The following is a 19,363-nucleotide window of genomic DNA, read 5'->3' as shown; positions in this document are numbered from 1 at the left end:
AATTGAATTAAAAATATGTACAATAACCCACCAAATTATCAGAACCGGTCATCTAAAAAACTTGAGAGAATTGCTACATATTGCGCAGCCAACAAATCGTGTCGAAACAAAAATCGTTACAGATGGCTTCAAACTGTTGGAACCTAGATTTATGTCCACTTTGGGCTCCAGAGCCTTTGAATATGCGGCCCTGAGACTATATAATAAGCTCCCACGAAACATTCAAATGATTGAAGACATTAAGGCTTTCAAGAGGAAACTGAAGACTTTCTTATTTCATGAGTCTTTTGACAGTGACGATTTAACAGTAAATGAACAATAGGTGACTTGAAAAGGTAAATAATGCGAACGACCAAGGTAAAACGACAGTGGAGGGCCTGTAGAGAGCGGGGTTCCCCAGCTGTATAGGACCGGAAAAGCAGCCATCAAAGTAAGTAAAGTAAAGTAGTTAGATATCAGATAATCTGACATAACTGGAAATTGGTTTAAAAACAAAGATATGAACAGTTTTCCAGGTTTAATGCAAAGTGACACTGAAAACATTTTCGTTTAAACATGACACCAAATTATTTTAATGAAAACATGGCTTTGCAGTAGGTATAAAGTCACAACACGAGAGAGAGAGAGAGAGAGAGAGAGAGAGAGAGAGAGAGAGAGAGAGAGAGAGAGAGAGAGAGAGAGAGAGAGCACAAAAAGGGGGCTCGCGAAAATCTTTCGCAAAATAACTGAAAAATTTGGCTCCTGATGACCTTATCTTTTGACAATAGTGAGGGAGAAAGTATATTTAATCCTCGACAGAGACAGGGCAAAATGACCTTATGATAAGTTTTACACGTGAGACATCCCGACAATCTTTATTAGAGGATGTATAACTTAATCACTAAATACTATGGAAGGGTAATAGCCACGAAATCCGATAAAAACCACATTTGGGGGGGGGGGGGGACGACGCCACCAACAAAAAATATACCACTCTTAATATATTAAATAATCGCTATCACCACTGCAACAAAACCTAACGGAAATGAAACCTTATAGCCTTTTCCAAACATTTTACTGTAGAGATCCGACTCTAAATGTAATTTATAAAACTGGAGGCGACGTATGGGAATGTGCAAGAATGGTATAAAGAGAACTGGGTTCTTGATAATGAAGAGTTTGAGAAATATTGGCCCATTATCAGAACACAGCCAGTTACTGTTGGTTTACTTTTTTCTATTAAGATAAATTAAAAACAATTAAGAGGAGCAAGACTGATAAAAGGTGTCCCATCCCGAGAAAGGATTACTCCTATACTCATTTATTTACACTACCTGCCTATTGAAGCGAGAATAGATTTTAAAATATGTACAATAACCCTTTAAGTCATTAAAACCGGACGTCCAACTTATCTAAGAGAATTGCTACATATTGTGCAGCCAACAAATCGTGTTGAAATGAGAATAGTTACAGATGGTTTCAAATTATTGGAACCTAGATATATGTCTATTGCAGGTTCAAGAGCCTTTAAATATGCGGCCCCGTGACTATACAATAAGCTTCCACTAGACATCCGAAAGCCTGAAGATATTAAGGCTTTCAAGAGGAAACTGAGACTTCCTTGTTCTCCAAGTACTTCGATAGTGTGGATTTGACAATTAACTACCAATATACGGTGTGGAATGATGAATGCTTTCGATCGAACATAATAAAAGGACTCTGAAGGTCCTGTAGAGAGTAGGGTTCCTCTGCTATATACGACCAGAAAAGCACCCCTTAAAGTAAGTAGAGTAAACTTAGTGATTTTGGGCTTCTCGTCACACTTGATATGATTTAATAAGTCAATTTTACCCTTCCATCTTAGTGGTAACCATACTCACAATATTTTTCCTTTCTTATTGTTCATACTTTGTCTGCTCATTTTATAATGAACACAGAGAGAAAAAAAAATCTATAAATGCCTTCCGTTTTATTATGATGGGGTTGGCTATTGAGAGGGATTTCGTCAAGACACACTGAGAAGCAACTTTCGATGGGCGAGTCAAAAGTAAATCAAAGAATGTCACACAGGTTCTTATTGGGGAAAAGCAAGTGAGCATAAACTCAAAAAATATATGATGTGGTTTTGAAAAGAAAATGGATGACATATAATGGGTAATTGAATGTAAATCACAAATAGTTTCATACCTATGCAAATTACTGGGACAGTACTGTCGAATTAATAGTCTAAAAATAAATACAATAACGCAGCAATACACCTTATCCAAAAGATGGCCCTGTTCAGTAAAGGTCAGTGTAGTTTAATCAGCACAATTGTAATCATATCTCGGGTGGGAGACCTTTATCAGTCATGCCCAGATCTTTATTATGCTTTGTAACTTTTAATTAAAATCTGGTCAAGTTATAATAGATAGTTGCAGTAATTTGGTCCTAATAATCTGTAGTAGAGTTAGTCACCTAGGTGTGAAATCCTGAATGTTTGGTATACACACGATAAAAGGATTGTGAAGGTCCTGTAGAGAGTAGGGTTCCCCTGTTGTAGAGGACCAGAAAAGCAGTCCTTGAAGTAAAAGTAAAGAAGGTAGGTGTGTTAATGGACTGTAATTTATCTATCAGTGCTTAAATAAACATGTAATAAGAATCACTGGACATCATGTTTGAAAGATTGCTTTATAAAGACATATATGGATGAAAGTTCTTGTAGGGAGCTTATGATTAATTGTTATCCCCAGAATTGATTGCTGCAAATATCTTTAAAAACTTGAACAAATTACAATTTAAAGTTACAGAGTACAAAGATATGGGCATGATTGACATAAAACGTTCCCCCCCCCCACCGAGAAAGGATTACAACTGTGTTGATTAAACTACACTGACTACCTATTAAAGCTAGAATGAATTACTATAGTCCATTTCTTTTAGCGAGTCATATTTGCACCGACTCGCAGTGGTGCCCTTTTAGCTCGGAAAAGTTTCCTGATCGCTGATTGGTTGGACAAGATAATTCTAACCAGTCAGCGACCAGGAAACTTTTCCGAGCTAAAAGGGCACAGTTGCTAAAAGAAATGGACTATAGATATGTGCAATGACTTTATCAAAACTGAACGTCCGAAATATGTAAGGAAATGACTACACCGTTAAACAAACAAATTGTGTTTCGAATGAGAATATTTGCTTAAGTGAAGTTATTCGAGCTAAGATGCATTTCGACTGTGGGTTCTACAGCTTTCAAATATGCGGCCCCATGATTGTAAACAAACTTGATATCAGAAGGAATGATAATATAAATGCTCTCGATAAGAAGTTGAGACTTTTTCCTAGAAATGCCACGATAGCGAGAATTTGACAACGTGGATTTCGATATATGAATCTCTAATTACCCGGTGTATACAACAACTAAATATCGTGGATCCTGCAGGGCGTTAGGCATTTTCATGTTTGAAAGGACCAAGAAAAGAATTCCCTAAGTAAAAGTGTAAGTATAAGTCACAAACTACCCTCAGAAATAGAAATGATCAAATACTAATAACCAATCTGCAAAACAGATTACACTCCAAGACAAATCTAAAAAATAACTAAAACATTAAATGGTCCAAACACTTAAAACCTATGAAGGAACTTCCGCAAGCAACGGCCTGGAAAATGTTTAAGCGTATTCCTATCAACCAAACTCTCCCGACCTTTTCCTTCAATACTTGAATAGGAAAAAGGGTATCCAGATTACAAGAGTTAAAAACAATCCGCTCACTGTCCTTCCTAATCCAGCAGCCAGCCAGCGTATGCTTATTTTTCATTTGCTCCCCTGCAAGACGTAAAGATGCCTGGAATTCCCTTTACTGCGTTTTCCTCTTTGCATGGTATGTAGGTTGCAGACCAGACACCGAGATAACAATTTTCTATTAGTCCAAGTGCTTCACAGGGAAAAATAGCCCAGTGAGGAAAGGAAAAAAGAAAATAAATAAACGATATGAGCAATAATTAGAAATTAATAAGATATTTTAAAAACGGTAACATCAAAACAGATATTTCATAAATGAACTATAAAAAGACTTGTGTCAGCCTGTTTAACGCAAAGACATTTACTGCAAGTTTGAACTTTTGAAGTTCTACCAATTCCACAACCCGATTAGGAAGATAATTCCACAAAGTGGTCACAGCTGAAATAAAACTTCTAGAATACTGTGTAGTATTGAGCCTTATGATGGAGAAGCCCTGACGATTAGAATTAACTGCATGCCTAGTATTACGAGCAGCATATAACTGTCCGGGAAGATCTGAATGTAAAGAATGATCAGAATTATTGAAAATCTTATGCAACATGCATAATGAACTAATTAAACGATGGTGCCAGAGATTTATATCTAGATCAGGAATAAGAAATTTAATATATCGTAAGTTCCTGTCCGACAAATTAAGATGGGAATCAGCAGCTGAAGACCACACAGGAGAACAATACTCGAAACAAGGTAGAATGAAGGAATTAGAACACTTCAGAATAGATTGATCACCGAAAATCCTAAAGCGGGTGAGCAACCGGATGGAGTAACGAGAACTTTGGGTGTTAAGGAAATGCCCCCTAAATCTCGGTGAAGTCACTGGCAGCAGGGTGACGGATTGGGTTTAAGGCGATAAACAAGATGTCTTCAGCTTCTCGATGCCTGTCGGATGATCTTGCTGGAATTAGTATGAACCGGCAGGAATCATTGATCTTTGTTAGACAGGCACTGCACATCACAAGGACCTGGCTATCCTTTGATGAATTAAGCCTATGAATCCTCTATAGATTTAGTCAGTCTATGGAAAGAGAAAATGACAGAATGGCCCCAGTCCCGGGCGTAGCGGGGTGTTAAGAATCTCCCGGTTTATAAATACCAACGAAAAATGGAAAATTGGTAACTGGAATGTTAGAAACATGAATCAGATTAGGAAGCTACAAGTGGAGAATCAATTTATTAAATATAGTTTGGATGTCTTGGCCCTAAGTGAAACACGTTGTAAGGGGACTGGAAGAAATCTTACATCAAGGGAATATATGAATCTACTCAGAAAGAACATATAGCGTTGGAAGAGAAGGGATAGGTATGATAACGACACCAAAAGCAGAAAAGGCCTTAACGGAATGGAGATGTAAATTGTAGATTGTTACTTGCAAAGTTTAAATCAAAGCACTGCAATGTGAGAATTATAGTTTGTTATGCACTAATATGAATACTATACAGAACTGCAGAGTGTAATGGATGAGATCCCAGAGAGAGATATGAAAATTGTGATTGGTGACTTCAATACTAAAGTTGGAAGGAATAATCAAGGTATAGAGAATGTGATGGGTGTTGAGGGTCTTGGTGAAGTTGCAAATGTAAATGGACATTTTTTAAGTTTTTGTTCAACAACCAATCTTGTTATTGAAGGTACTCTTTCCCAGCACAAGAACATCCACATATATACATGGACTTCACAATGTGGCAATTACAAAAATTAAATAGATCACAAAGCTATTAACAAAGAAAGAGGGAGGACTCTGAAAAATGTAAAAAGCTACAGAGGTGCAGATACTGGTAGTAATCACCAGCTCCCCATTGCCCCGCTGAAATGAAAATTGAAATCACCCAATAGAAATATAGATAGAATACCTAGGTTTGATACAACTAAGCTTCTAGAAGATTGAGCACAGAGAAACATTTGCAATTGAATGTAGGAATCGATTTGCAGTCTTGGATACTTTGAGAGACAAAGAGCAGACGATTAATGAAGAATAGTGTGAAATTAAGAACATACATCATGCAGTTACAAGAAGAAAAGCATGGATATCAAATGATACGTGGGGTACTACAAAAAGGAGGCAAACACAGAAAATGATTGTTGAAAGTTTCCGAAGAAGTAATGAAAATTACAGTACAAGATAGGGCATGCTAAGTATTTCAATATTGATAAGTAGGGTCGAAAGAAAAGCCAGGAAAGACTGGAGAAAATATTTGTACGGAACTTTCTACGACCAGCATCATTAACATTTTTTCACAACGAGCGCATGAATTTTTAATGTTCACTTTTGACTACCTCAAAATCTCTATACCAGTGAACTTCGGAGTTGGAATGTTTATCTAAGAATCTAACTTTTCACAAAAAGGGGACTTACGGCGAAGAGCTAAAATAATGGATGCGAAAATTAACAAACTGCTACATACGGAAGCCAGTATGAACTACCAGCTGAACCATTATAGCCTTGTGCATTTCTCGTATAAAATGTGCAAATGGAAACAGCTAATACTTTACATGAGTCTTTAAAAGTATTTTACAGCCAAAGAAGTATGACTAAACAAGAAACAGTTTGGTACAACTGTATACATGTACCTGTTACAGCATTCGATCGTTTTAATTGGAATACGAATGTTAATTGACATGGTCTGAGTCTTCCATCCTTGTCAGTCAAATGACTTCATGATTACTGGCTGATTAATTAAAGGTCTGCCATAATTCTTGCCCCGTACTACTTCCAAGGAGGATCCATATAAACTAGATCGACACAGAATGTGACCCATTTCAGTTCTAGTTGAAGGATAACCTGTTGCGCGGAATAATGAAAGAATGCAGAGGCATAACAAATAACACATCTACGGTAATTACTAATGCCACGACAAAAGAACTACGACTATGCGATATAAGATTTTTTTTTTTCTATTCTGTTATGCCGCTCATTTTGATACTATGTTAATGAAACCGTCGTCACTGTCATAAGTAAGTCCTTGAAAACACTGAAGCTTCCGGAATTGGTATAATCATGTGTCCATGTATGAAGCGTCGCACTCAAACTTAGATGAACTGCGAGCTACAATTTCAGTATATTGTTCACGGACATGCATAAACAAAATCAGTGTACTTATCACAATTCTCTTGGAGTTTTATTTCTGGAATTTAGACATCACGACACGGCTCTGAGGCCGAGGAGACCATTCAGGACCGAGGTGTACCTGAGAAAATCCTGCAGTTGTACTATTAAGTAAAAGTTAAAAGAGGCTGAACAGCAAGACGGAAGAGGGAATGGAGGTAAAGCAGACGACTAAAAATGGGTGCTGATTGGGACCAAAAGAACTCTGCAAGATCCTTATAAAATAATGCCTCTCTCTCATGACGGTAAAGTTATGAGGAGGAAAGGATAGGGATCATCTAAACCAGTACTGTACCTATTATTGTGTACAAAAGACACCACACCAGTTTGAATGTTATTTCTGTGAGTTGGTAATAATTAGGTCAGGAATTCATTAATTGCAATTTATTTCGCCTATTTTTTTATGGAAAATAATTATTGTAAAGTTTTGGAGAGGATATTAATATATTCCTATATATTAGGGACATATCATTATTTCAACTATTTTATTTATCTGCTTCTTCATACATTTGAAAGCTGATTGGGAAGATTTCCGGGTTAAGAATCCTCCCTCTATCTCTCCTATATGCATTTTCATAAACCTTTTAACATTTTCAGTAACTAATGGGGTGAGAAGAGTCATTACTTACACTCTGACATTCCCTTTAAACTGATCTTTGCTTCCATGCATTATTAAATTTCCCTTCGAGGGGAAATATCCTCTCTTCACATTGTCATTCTTTTTCTCTCTCTCTTTTCGTGTAACACAGCAGCCTTCATTATCTTTAAAGGCAGTCCTGGTTAGAGCCTCTTGGATACTCTGTTCATTTGAGTACTTGAGGTACCGGGGAATAACTGCTACTAGAATTCCCATTAAAATCATTATCGCTATTGAGGTCTTATATGCATACATATCTCCTGTTATCGGGTTTCCATAATCACATTCATCTTCCCTTTTCTCGTTTAAATAATTTTAAATTAAATCCGTATACAATAAAATCAAAGACAGCATCAACCTTATCAATTATTACTGTTATTGCACCAAGATGAATAGCTTTACAGACGAGAACATTATTAGAACATTCTTTTCGGCAGTCTCCAATTAAAAAAAAAAAAAAGTTAATCTCCCTGATGAGATTAAACAGTAACAGTTTGCTTGCGTAAACTCTAAGAGTTCTTGGGTCTCTCTCTCTCTCTCTCTCTCTCTCTCTCTCTCTCTCTCTCTCTCTCTCTCTCTCTCTCTCTCTCTCTCTCTCTCAGCCTTGTATTCATTCATAGATTAATTGTTTACAAGACTCGACAACTTGATTAACCATTTTCTAATGTCTGATCTGCAACTTGTGAGGTCGGAGAATAGTCCTTAACCATAAATGTTTTTTGTTTTTTTGACTGGGCCTGGAAGAGTGTTCCCTCTGCAAATGAATTACATGATGAATTCGTAATCACACTCAATGTACTATATTTATGCTGTCTGATAACTAACTTTCAGACCTGATATCATCATCATATAGATAACGTGTAAGATAGAAACGAACCTCTTTACGTTATGCTATATTTGAACCATTTGCTTATAAATGTTTGAATAGCTATTATTTCTTCTATACTACTAAAGATAAAAAGGCAACACCCTCGAATTCTTGCCAGTTTGTTATGAAACGACAGTCCTTCCTCTTCTTCTCACACCGAGATAGGAGACAGATTATAACAATCTTTTAATGGATTTTTTTTAGGGATGACAAAATCGCTCTAAAAAAAGATAAGACGATGACCCAACTTTTCCAAACTTAAACAAGATTATCAACAGCATCAATGTGCAAAAAACCTCAGTTAAGAAATAAAATCTAAATAAGTTAATATCATTAGATTCAGTGGCATTCTTCTTAAGTTTAAAGTGAAGAAAAATTATCTACTCTATACACCGAATACTATTACCCTATCTAATTTCAATTAAAAAAACAGCGTACTTACTTCAAATTCCAATAGCGGATTCAATTTTCCTTCAATAAAATTTGATATAACGGGACAGAACTAGATATTTGAAAAAATGAATTGAATAATTTGGTTACCAGGTCCAGTACCACATTTCCTTATATACTTTGCATGTACACTATAAAAGGGGTAAATCATATAAAATAAATAACCATATATAATATATATATATACAAATATAGAAACACATACACACACACACATATATATATATATATATATATATATATATATATATATATATATATATATATATATACACACTCACCATGAAATGAATTTCCAGTGAAAAATGGAGGTCTCCAGGGAAATGTGTTGTCACCTATGTTGTTTATTCTCCCCATGGATTTTGTAATGCACGGAAAAGTTGGGGATGGCGGAGAAGGATTGGACTGAGTTGGTAACAGGAAATTAGAGGATCTAGAGTATGCTGATAACGCAAAACGCCACAGGACTTGCATAGCTTAACTAAGAATTTAACCTTGTTCACAGCTTTTTAAATATGAGATAGCTGGATTTCACAATTTGAAATTATATCCCCTGGCGAAGCCGACATCCAGTGAGGTCAAAATCAAACGGAACAGAGATGTTCTTTTCTATACCGGTTCCAAAATTATAATGAGAAATAACATTTACTATCGATGGCAATCAAATTAGTGAACCCCGTAACACAAATGATACAAGTTAACATCTGAAAAAAAAAAAAAAATCCGTCCAAAAGTTCACACGAAACCGCTTTCACTTCTAGTGACAATGTCCTCTTTCCCAGTGGATATATAGGAATAAAAAATCCGCCTAAGTAATGAGACAATTTGCAAAGGAAATTGGCTTCCAGGGAATAATGCAAAGCAGTAGAATAATTTCAGGTTTTATCTCTACACCTAGCGAGGAATGAATCAATCTCCGTTGCGAATTTCGACGTCTAAGAACGTGTGGGATTTCATAGGAGGGAATGTGCAAATTAGTACCTGATTATCAGACGGACCAAAACATTTCACAATCTGTTGTTATTAATGAAGAGAGAGAGAGAGAGAGAGAGAGAGAGAGAGAGAGAGAGAGAGAGAGAGAGAGAGAGATAGGTCCCTTTTAGTCCCCATCAGATATCAAAACATTTCGGACATGAATGATTTCGTTTAATTTCATAATATAAACAAGAAGTTTTCAATTAAACTTAAAAACTAAAAATTCCTGCATTTACCATTTAAAATTCAATAATAATGTCCTTAATCCTTTTTTATTATAAATGATGACTGATTATTACCGCATCAATTGTTCTTAATACTTTGTCTTTCATAAAAAAATATCAAACATGACTTGAAAGATAAAAGCAAAGAAACAAATAATCAACATGATTCATCACGGAAACTGGCAAATGAAACAAATATGTGCACAGGTTTTATTTATCTTTAGTTGATTTCTTGTAAAAAAAAAAATAAGATAGATGGTTATTCGAAATACCTATTCCTTTGTAGGTTATTTCGTATCCTTTAGTTTACGTGATGTACACAATCTATTCACCATTGCTTACTTCCCATCAATAGATCATGAATATTCACACACAAATATACAAATATTTTCATATTTGTATATTTGTGTGGGAAAATTTTGCACGCCATGTATGCGATTTCGTCTTTTTCAAGACATGTTTTAATTTCTCCTGGTGTTTTTTTTTTCTAATATGGACATTACATGCTCCGGTGAGTTTAACACTCACACATTATTATATTTATATATATATATATATATATATATATATATACATATATATATATATGTATATATATATATATATATATATATATATATATATATATATATATATATATATATATATATATGTGTGTGTGTGTGTGTGTGTGTGTGTGTGCTTTCTATGAGATATTGTGTACACTGACATTTTTCAGGGAAAAATTATTTTTACAGTGAATGGATTCGTAATTTTTATTAAGAAATAAATAAAAAACATTATTAATCATCATAGAAACTCAAAATATCAAGATTTACTATTCCGTCACCTCTGAAACAGATACCTGTACAGTATATATATTCTTCCAGTCCCCTACATACAATAAGACTATTCTTCAATACTGATAGGAATTTTTCCTTCATTTGAAAAAAAAAAAAAATTATTTCTCATTTTCATCCTTGTCGTGACATTAGGATTTCAGTAAGAAGAAATAATTAATACAATTTATTTCATCACTAGAGGAAAAGAAAGAAATACTGATTCTAATTGTGGAGGTTGCAATACAATATCTGTCCACAGAATCAAAGATAACCCTTAAAAGAACTTTTAACTAAAGTAATGAAAATATTCCCATAATTTAGTAGCATTATCTCGCACAGAAAATTTCCATAATTATCTGCATATGCGCTGAATATATTTACCCATAGTTAATATTAACAAAATATTTGCATAAATGAGTTACAAAAGCCATTCCACCAGGGAAATTAGAATGCAAGTCGGGTACTTTTGTATACTGTTACATTAATATCAATAAACGGGTTGCATCATTACTGTCATCAACATCGTCACCAACGGTAACGATTAACTATTATTCGTTTTCGGTAAGTACAAGAAACTCATTCGTATGACTTATTTGACCTTTCACAGAGAACCGACAGTTAAATTAATCATAAACTTAAAAAAAAAAAAAAGATTGTGGTTTACGAAAATCCCAGATATTAGATTATCCATTTCCTTTTCCCCTTTCTCTGAATTTCATGACACGTCCATCAATTGACATATTGGAGGATATACATTAGTATCCCTTTTGAAAATAAGATTACTATAATTATGGAAATAAAAATCACATGATCGGTTGCGAACAAAACTAAATAAAACAGACTGGGGAACGTTATTAGCAGTCAAAGATAGAAAATAATGATCCTGAAATTAACCCAAAAGCTAATAGATCTAATGACTTTAATAAGTGAAAACTAAATGATTTGATAAACCATGACATTTTAACAAACACAGGTGATGATACCTGATTATTTGTTTTTGTTTGCTTGAGCACTATATAATTTAAGGACTTTGTTTTCACTCAAATTATTTGTATACCTGAATGGCTAACTGGGGCGACTTAAAAAAAATTATTTGGACAAGCGTAAACACACGTATCAACAAACAAATATACAATGCAGTGCATGCATTAACCACACACATACATACACACACACACACACACAAACACACACACACTTATATAATGCCTTTAGTGCACCACCTCATGATGTGCAATGTGCAATGATGGCCCCAGCCCCAAATGGGACATATTTGGGAGTACGTGGCAGAATTTAACGTGGATACTTTTTAATGAAGAGATGAAAAAATAAAAATAAAACGGCAATATGAAAGTGAACTTATCAATGAAGAAAGACTATCTAGCAAGACATTTAAGGATTGTGGTGGCCTATTGGAAACGTCCCTGGCTGGTAATTGCCAAACTGGAGTTCGAGTCCCGCTCAAACTCATTAGTTATATCAGCTTCTGCAACCTCAGAATCCTTATGAGCTAAGATGGGCGGTTTGAAGGAGCAGCCATTGCCTAGCCCTCCCTGGTCCTCGCTTGGGTTGAGCGCTGATCATATATTTATATGATTAGTCTCTAGAGCATTGTCCTGCTTGCTAAGACTTTGCCTCTGCAATTCATGAGCGGCCTTTAAAACATGGCTTCCTCCACCCACTCTTCCCTACTCTCGTTTTTATGTACGCACATCGTGGAGTTACGTTTCCTCAATGGACTTGCAGTTTTGAAATGCAGGTCAGCACAACCGATGTTGTGGGGAGAAGCGATACACGGAAACGCTTTCAGAGGAAAATGCAGTCAATATCCTCTACAAAGTTACGGAGATATAAAAAAAAATGCAACCTTTCCCATTTCATTAATCTTTGAAACGGAGAAGAAACACTGTAAATCATTAATTTCGCATAAAATCGGTTAGCTGACAGCACGTGAAAAATCACAGAAAACCAATGTATCTTTTAATCTCAACAGTGCCTTCCTAAATCCCAGGAAGAAAAATGACTAAGGGCCTTTTCTAGGAGAGTCTGTTGAGGCTAATTAGTAACTTAAATGCTCAGTGGTCAGCAAAAGTGATTGTCGCTGCCACGATGCAGACAAGAACGTTAGGCTTTATATGCGTGAAATATGACGATTAATGATAAATTTTGCACATTTAGACGTGTTTTTCATATTCAAATAAGCCATATATATTTTTGATACATTAATGTCGGGATTCTCTTCGTGGCCTAGTGGTGTAGTCACTGTCTATACAATCTTGCCGGACCAGGGTTCGATTACCGGCCGGACACAAGCTCTTGTCTTTGTGTGATTTCACCTGGGGCTCTGATCCCGAGGTCGTTAAGAGAATCCAGACATTAATGTATCAAAATTATATATGGCTTATTTGAATATGAAAAACATGTCTAAATGTGCAAACTTGCATAGACAGTGACTAAACCACTTGGTCACGAAGAGAATCCAGATATTAATGTATCAAAAATATATATGGCTTATTTGAATAAGCAAAAACACGTCTAAATGTGCAAAATTCATCATATATATGTATATATATACATATATATATATATATATATATATATATATATATATATATATATATATATATATATATAATTATATTTATGTATTTATATTTATATAGATATTTATATATACACACACACATATATATATATATATATATATATATATATATATATATGTATATACTTCCATCCTTCATATGAACATTCAGAGCTCCATATTCCTGATTTCCATTTGTATTTACCCTTATTTTCACTTATCCTGAACACTTTCAGTATTTCTGTAGTCTCGGCAATTTCTCTTCACTGTTTTTGTTAACACATCCTCTTCAGAAAATATAAACTAACCACTACTCCGTCTAAGAGCCCCTTTCTTTTCCCCAAATTTTGTACTTACTGTTTATCACATTTATTTTTTTGTCTTCTCCCCCACTCCATCCATAAGGATACAAAGCCCTACAACCTTGATGTATCATTATTTCGCATCTACTTTTAGAGGAAACCCAGTCACTCTCCAACCAACATTCTGAAACACGATTTACTTTCATCATAAGAGATTTTAATTATGGATAACAAATTATCTTTGATGCAATACTTTTTTAACGTCCTCTACAGTATAATCTGTAGTGTTTCTTCAAGGCCCATGTATGACACATACTGCACAGGTGTGTGTATGTATACACACAAAGACACACACACACACACACATATATATATATATGTATATATTCAAATAAGCCATATATATTTTTGATACATTAATGTCTGGATTCTCTTAACGACCTCGGGATCAGAGCCCCAGGCGAAATCACACAAAGTGGCCAAGTGGGTTAGTCACTGTCTGTACAAGCTTGCCGACCAGGGTTCGATTCCCGGCCGGAGCCAAGCTCTTGTCTTGGTGTGATTTCGCCTGGGGCTCTGATCCCGAGGTCGTTAAGAGAATCCAGACATTAATGTATCAAAAATATATATGGCTTATTTGAATATGAAAAACACGTAAAAATGTGCAAAATTTATCATATGTATATATATATATGTATATATATATATATATATATATATATATATATATATATATATATATATATACATATATATGTGAATTTCAATGACTTGTAAGATAAACAAGATTTATATTTTTTTTCACAAGCCACAAAAAAAAAACCCATTATAGAGCAATAAGTGATATGTGTAGGGAATACGATTTTTGTTTAACGAGTTAATATGTCTCAACCTTTGTGAGTTTGTTATGGGAAAAATGTAGACTTTCTGGAATAATAGTTAAGAGAGTTTCAGACTCATTAAATTTAAGCAGCTCACGGCATTCAGGTTCTCGATATTGATAAAAAAGAATATAATGTTTTTAAAACACAACGTTTTTTTTCCTAATCAATTAAAATTAATAACACAGATATTATCAAAAAACTTAAATAAATGCTGAGAGAGAGAGAGAGAGAGAGAGAGAGAGAGAGAGAGAGAGAGAGAGAGAGAGAGAGAGAGAGAGAGAGAGAGAGACTGTTCCGTGGAGCCACTTTAATAGATATCACCCGAGGCGGAATCTGCCATTCATTTTGACTTTTACTGGAATTCAGTGGCTGAGATCATGAATGAAAAACTTGCAGGTGTGGGAAGTGCGTGTCTCTGCATCAAAGAGAAGCGGATGGGGTTAGTCGGACACACAGAAAACTAGGCTTAAAAGTGTAAAATTATTTAGGGAGAAATTATTCGCAAAATCTCTAATCTGATTTTTATATTCATAGTTTTCCACTAAAAATATTCTTTATGTATTTTGCGGTGACTGACTGATGGTATTCCGCAATTTAAGCTTCAAAGAACAACTGTTTAGTAGACACCGATAAATATATTTACGGACTCAATGAATATGCTGTAGGTATAGTATGCAGTAATGCAAATTTACAATTTAATATCAATATGAGTGACAATGTAAGAACGTAATAAAACGTCATTGATTAAGAAAATTCTAAAAAGTAATTCTTTAGCGAATGAAAAAAAATGCAATTTTCAAATGATATCTAATGAACTATTTTTGATAAGAAAATATATCGATGATTTACTGAAACGGCCGTTAGAAAAACAAGATACCTTTCAAAGGCACAAACTCGTATCCTGATAACACAACTTAACGGATCAAGAAATAATTCAATAGAAAGAGATACGTATCTAAAAGAGAGAGAGAGAGAGAGAGAGAGAGAGAGAGAGAGAGAGAGAGAGAGAGAGAGAGAGAGAGACCAAAAAAAAAATAACAGCTGTCTTTCCCTGGAAATAAAAAAAAAAAAAAACACCGAATGATGTTAACAAGAAGTCCTCACTCCACTCCGCATTCTCTACAGGTATAAACATAATAAAACATTAAATTGCATTATAGCGCACCGTGCCGGTTGACCCTAGATAATACCAAAGAAAGGGAGAGAAGGAAAGAAATGGAGAGAAAGAAATAAATGTTCCGATTGAATGATTTACACATTTAACCTCTTTTTGAAGCCTTTGACAAACATGTTTACTTGAAACAGACTACCAACACTCATGTCTATGAAGACACCTATCAATGACGTTATCGTTTGCAATGTTTGAACTTGTAGCCACAGTTTTAACAAAAAATTCTGTTTGGTTACATTACAGGAGCTTTTTAAAAAAAACTTCTTAAAGATAAATCGATCAAAGGACAAAATCAATCCAGCTTCCTCTGTATCATGCAAAATACATCAAATATGGAAAAGCATTTGTGACAACTTCAGATATCAAAAACTTCGCAGCATTGGTGATTTTTCATTTTTTCCTGTTCGACTGAGAAATCTTTCAAATTACAATAAACTTAATTCCCCAAATCTCAGATAATAAAACTTTAATGATCTATCAAAATAATAAAGAAGTTTTTCAATATAGGAAAATATAATCCGCACGGATTCTGCAACACCATATTATCAAAAAGATCCTTTGTATGCACCGATCTACCAGCTTAATGTTTCACAGGTGCTTGCAAAGATTTAACAAGTGAATTTTCCGTTGGATCTATGTAACCCCTCATTTCATGCATGCGCGTTATGGCATAAATAGTTTGATCACTGGAGATTACTAAAGCACCGGAATCTAATAAAAGCGTCATAAATAAAGCAACATACAATGGCATTCGCTTTGCTCGTGACCATTATTGTAAGGTTCTCTTTGTTGAAAGACAAGTTGGTAGGCCTTGTCGGTGCTGTCATTCATCGATGATAGAAGATGCCCATGACAACTGAGGTCCCCCAATTTCCTGTCCAAATTAGATGCCTCCGTCAAAGACGACTGCTGGCATTTCATTGCATCCACGATCCTGGAAAGCAGATTCCAAAAATAAAACATTGTACTTATATGCTTATAATTTCAAAAAACTTTACCTTCTATACCAAAGTTAAATTCCCTTTTTTTTTTAACTTTGCCGTGTGTAATAAACCTTTTGTTACGTAAACACTCAATGTTTAACAATAAAGTTTCCCTCGATAATATCAAACGTCAAGATGGAGAGGACTTTCACTCTGGAATATTCTACTTAAGTGAAGAATTTTTACCTCCATTTTATTAATAACAAACTTCAAGTTAAAGCATCGATTCCCTCTGTACCGGGACACCAATATTAGAGATAAAAAACCTCAACATATTTTTAAAAGTAGCAAAACAGTCGAAAGAATGAATAACTCTCACAAGTTCCTAACTCTGAAAAATGTAAGCAAGAATTGACCATTCATCCATGTTAGTTGACAACACTTCAAAAAATCAGCTCTTTGATACTCTTTCTGGGCAAACATACATTGATGACCTGAACAGTGTATTCAGTACAAGTTTAAATTCTTTGGTTTTCTATGATTTCTAAACCTGGCTTTTTGCTACCTACTTTCATAAAAATCTAAATTTTTTTTTGTTATCTGGAACAATGTTCAAACATTGTCAAAGTACTTTACATAATTCTGTCGACTGCCTCCTGCTCCTTCATGTTTATTTTTAAAGATTCATTTGCTGTCCAGTTTCCAACCACAGTTTTCATGATAACAAAAAAAGAAAATTCGCTGTATCCATCGCTAAAAACTTCAAAATTACTCCAAACCTACTACTGAGGTGTCACAACATATAAATTTCCCAACACCAGAGGCGTCACAATATAACTATTAAATCTGAGGAGTCACAATATAGCGGTAAATTTCCTATGTCTGAAGCGTCGCAATATAGCGGTAAATTTCCTATGAGGCGTCGCAATATAGCGGTAAATTTCCTATGAGGCGTCGCAATATAGCGGTAAATTTCCTATGAGGCGTCGCAATATATTGATAAGATTGCCCACATCCGAGGCTTCGCAATGTGATAAACTGCCTACATCTGATGCGTCACAATATAGTAATAAACTGCCTACATCTTAGGCGTTACAATGTAGTGCTAAACTGCCTACATCTTAGGCGTCACAACATAGTGCTAAGCTGCCTACATCTGAGGCGTCGCAACATAGTGCTAAACTGCCTACATCTGAGGCGTCACAACATAGTGCTAAGCTGCCTACATCTGAGGCGTCGCAACATAGTGCTAAACTGCCTACATCTGAGGCGTCACAACATAGTGCTAAGCTGCCTACATCTGAGGCGTCGCAACATAGTGATAAACTGCCTACATCTGAGGCGTCACAACATAGTGCTAAGCTGCCTACATCTGAGGCGTCGCAACATAGTGATAAACTGCCTACATCTGAGGCGTCACAACATAGTGCTAAGCTGCCTACATCTGAGGCGTCACAACATAGTGATAAACTGCCTACATCTGAGGCGTCACAACATAGTGCTAAGCTGCCTACATCTGAGGCGTCACAACATAGTGATAAACTGCCTACATCTTAGGCAGTCACAATATAGTGATAAATTGCCTACATCTTAGGCGTCACAATGAAGTAATGGGTTAAATAAGTCTGATGCAAGTATATAGTTAAAGTAACGACCAAAATAAAAAGAATGAATTTCTGCGTCAAAACGCGATCTCAAGTAGAGCATCTGATATTTCTCCATTAAGTTCCCAACTAGCTTTGCTCAATATGTAAAAATACAGAAATACTTTACCGTTTTCATTTTAACAATACCTCTCACGACAAATTTCGTGGAAATTATGTAACAGACAATTCTGTCCAAAAGATATTCGTTAAAATAACCTTATTGTAAATTCAGAAGGTTTGGCATCTAAACAAGGTCTTTAACGACATAGTTTATCCTAATACTGTAGTTACGAAATTTGCCTTCAGTATTTGTCCACTGTAAACCTTTCCAAATACAATTTAGAGTCTGAAAACCAATTATACTTTCTTGTAAATAAATCCAAATCTTGAAGCTTTTCAAAGTAAATAGCTAGCATCCAATGCCCCTTCAAAACAACCATCCGCAGCTATGCTATCATCTAAAAATACTTCAATCTTCACTTCCTTAGATCTCCAATATCTAACAGACTTAAGAACTTTAGTAAAGTTGTACCGCCGCTTTCAAAAATATCTAAAGATAATCCATTATAAAAACTTTTAAATTTTTCCTCAATGAGAAAGATATTGGCAACGTTTTAATAGATTTCTATGCGATAAGCAGACTGTAGACTGATTAAATCCTTAAAAAGTTTGTAATAAAAAACCAGCCTTTGCTTACCATTTCCATTCTTGGTCACCGTCAATGGAATTATTTCTTAGTTTCCCTGATACTGGTGTCACCCACTCTCTCTTAATACATTCTGATTCGTCCTTTTCTGACCTATTGTTACCCAATCCAACAACCACAGTATTGGTTTTGAAATGGAATTTTGTGATTGCCCTTTTAGACGTCAATGACTATCTTACCGGACCAAATCTAATTCTGTTCAATTTGTTGTGAATAACAACAACCAACAGACGATTAAAAACAATAAAATAAAATAAATACAATGTTCCAATTTCCTTGTACCAACTGCTAAGTATACAAAATAAAAACA

This window comes from Palaemon carinicauda, chromosome 20 (genome assembly GCF_036898095.1).
Source record: "Palaemon carinicauda isolate YSFRI2023 chromosome 20, ASM3689809v2, whole genome shotgun sequence".
Taxonomy (NCBI): Eukaryota; Metazoa; Arthropoda; class Malacostraca; order Decapoda; family Palaemonidae; genus Palaemon; species Palaemon carinicauda.
This window is presented reverse-complemented; position numbering follows the sequence as displayed.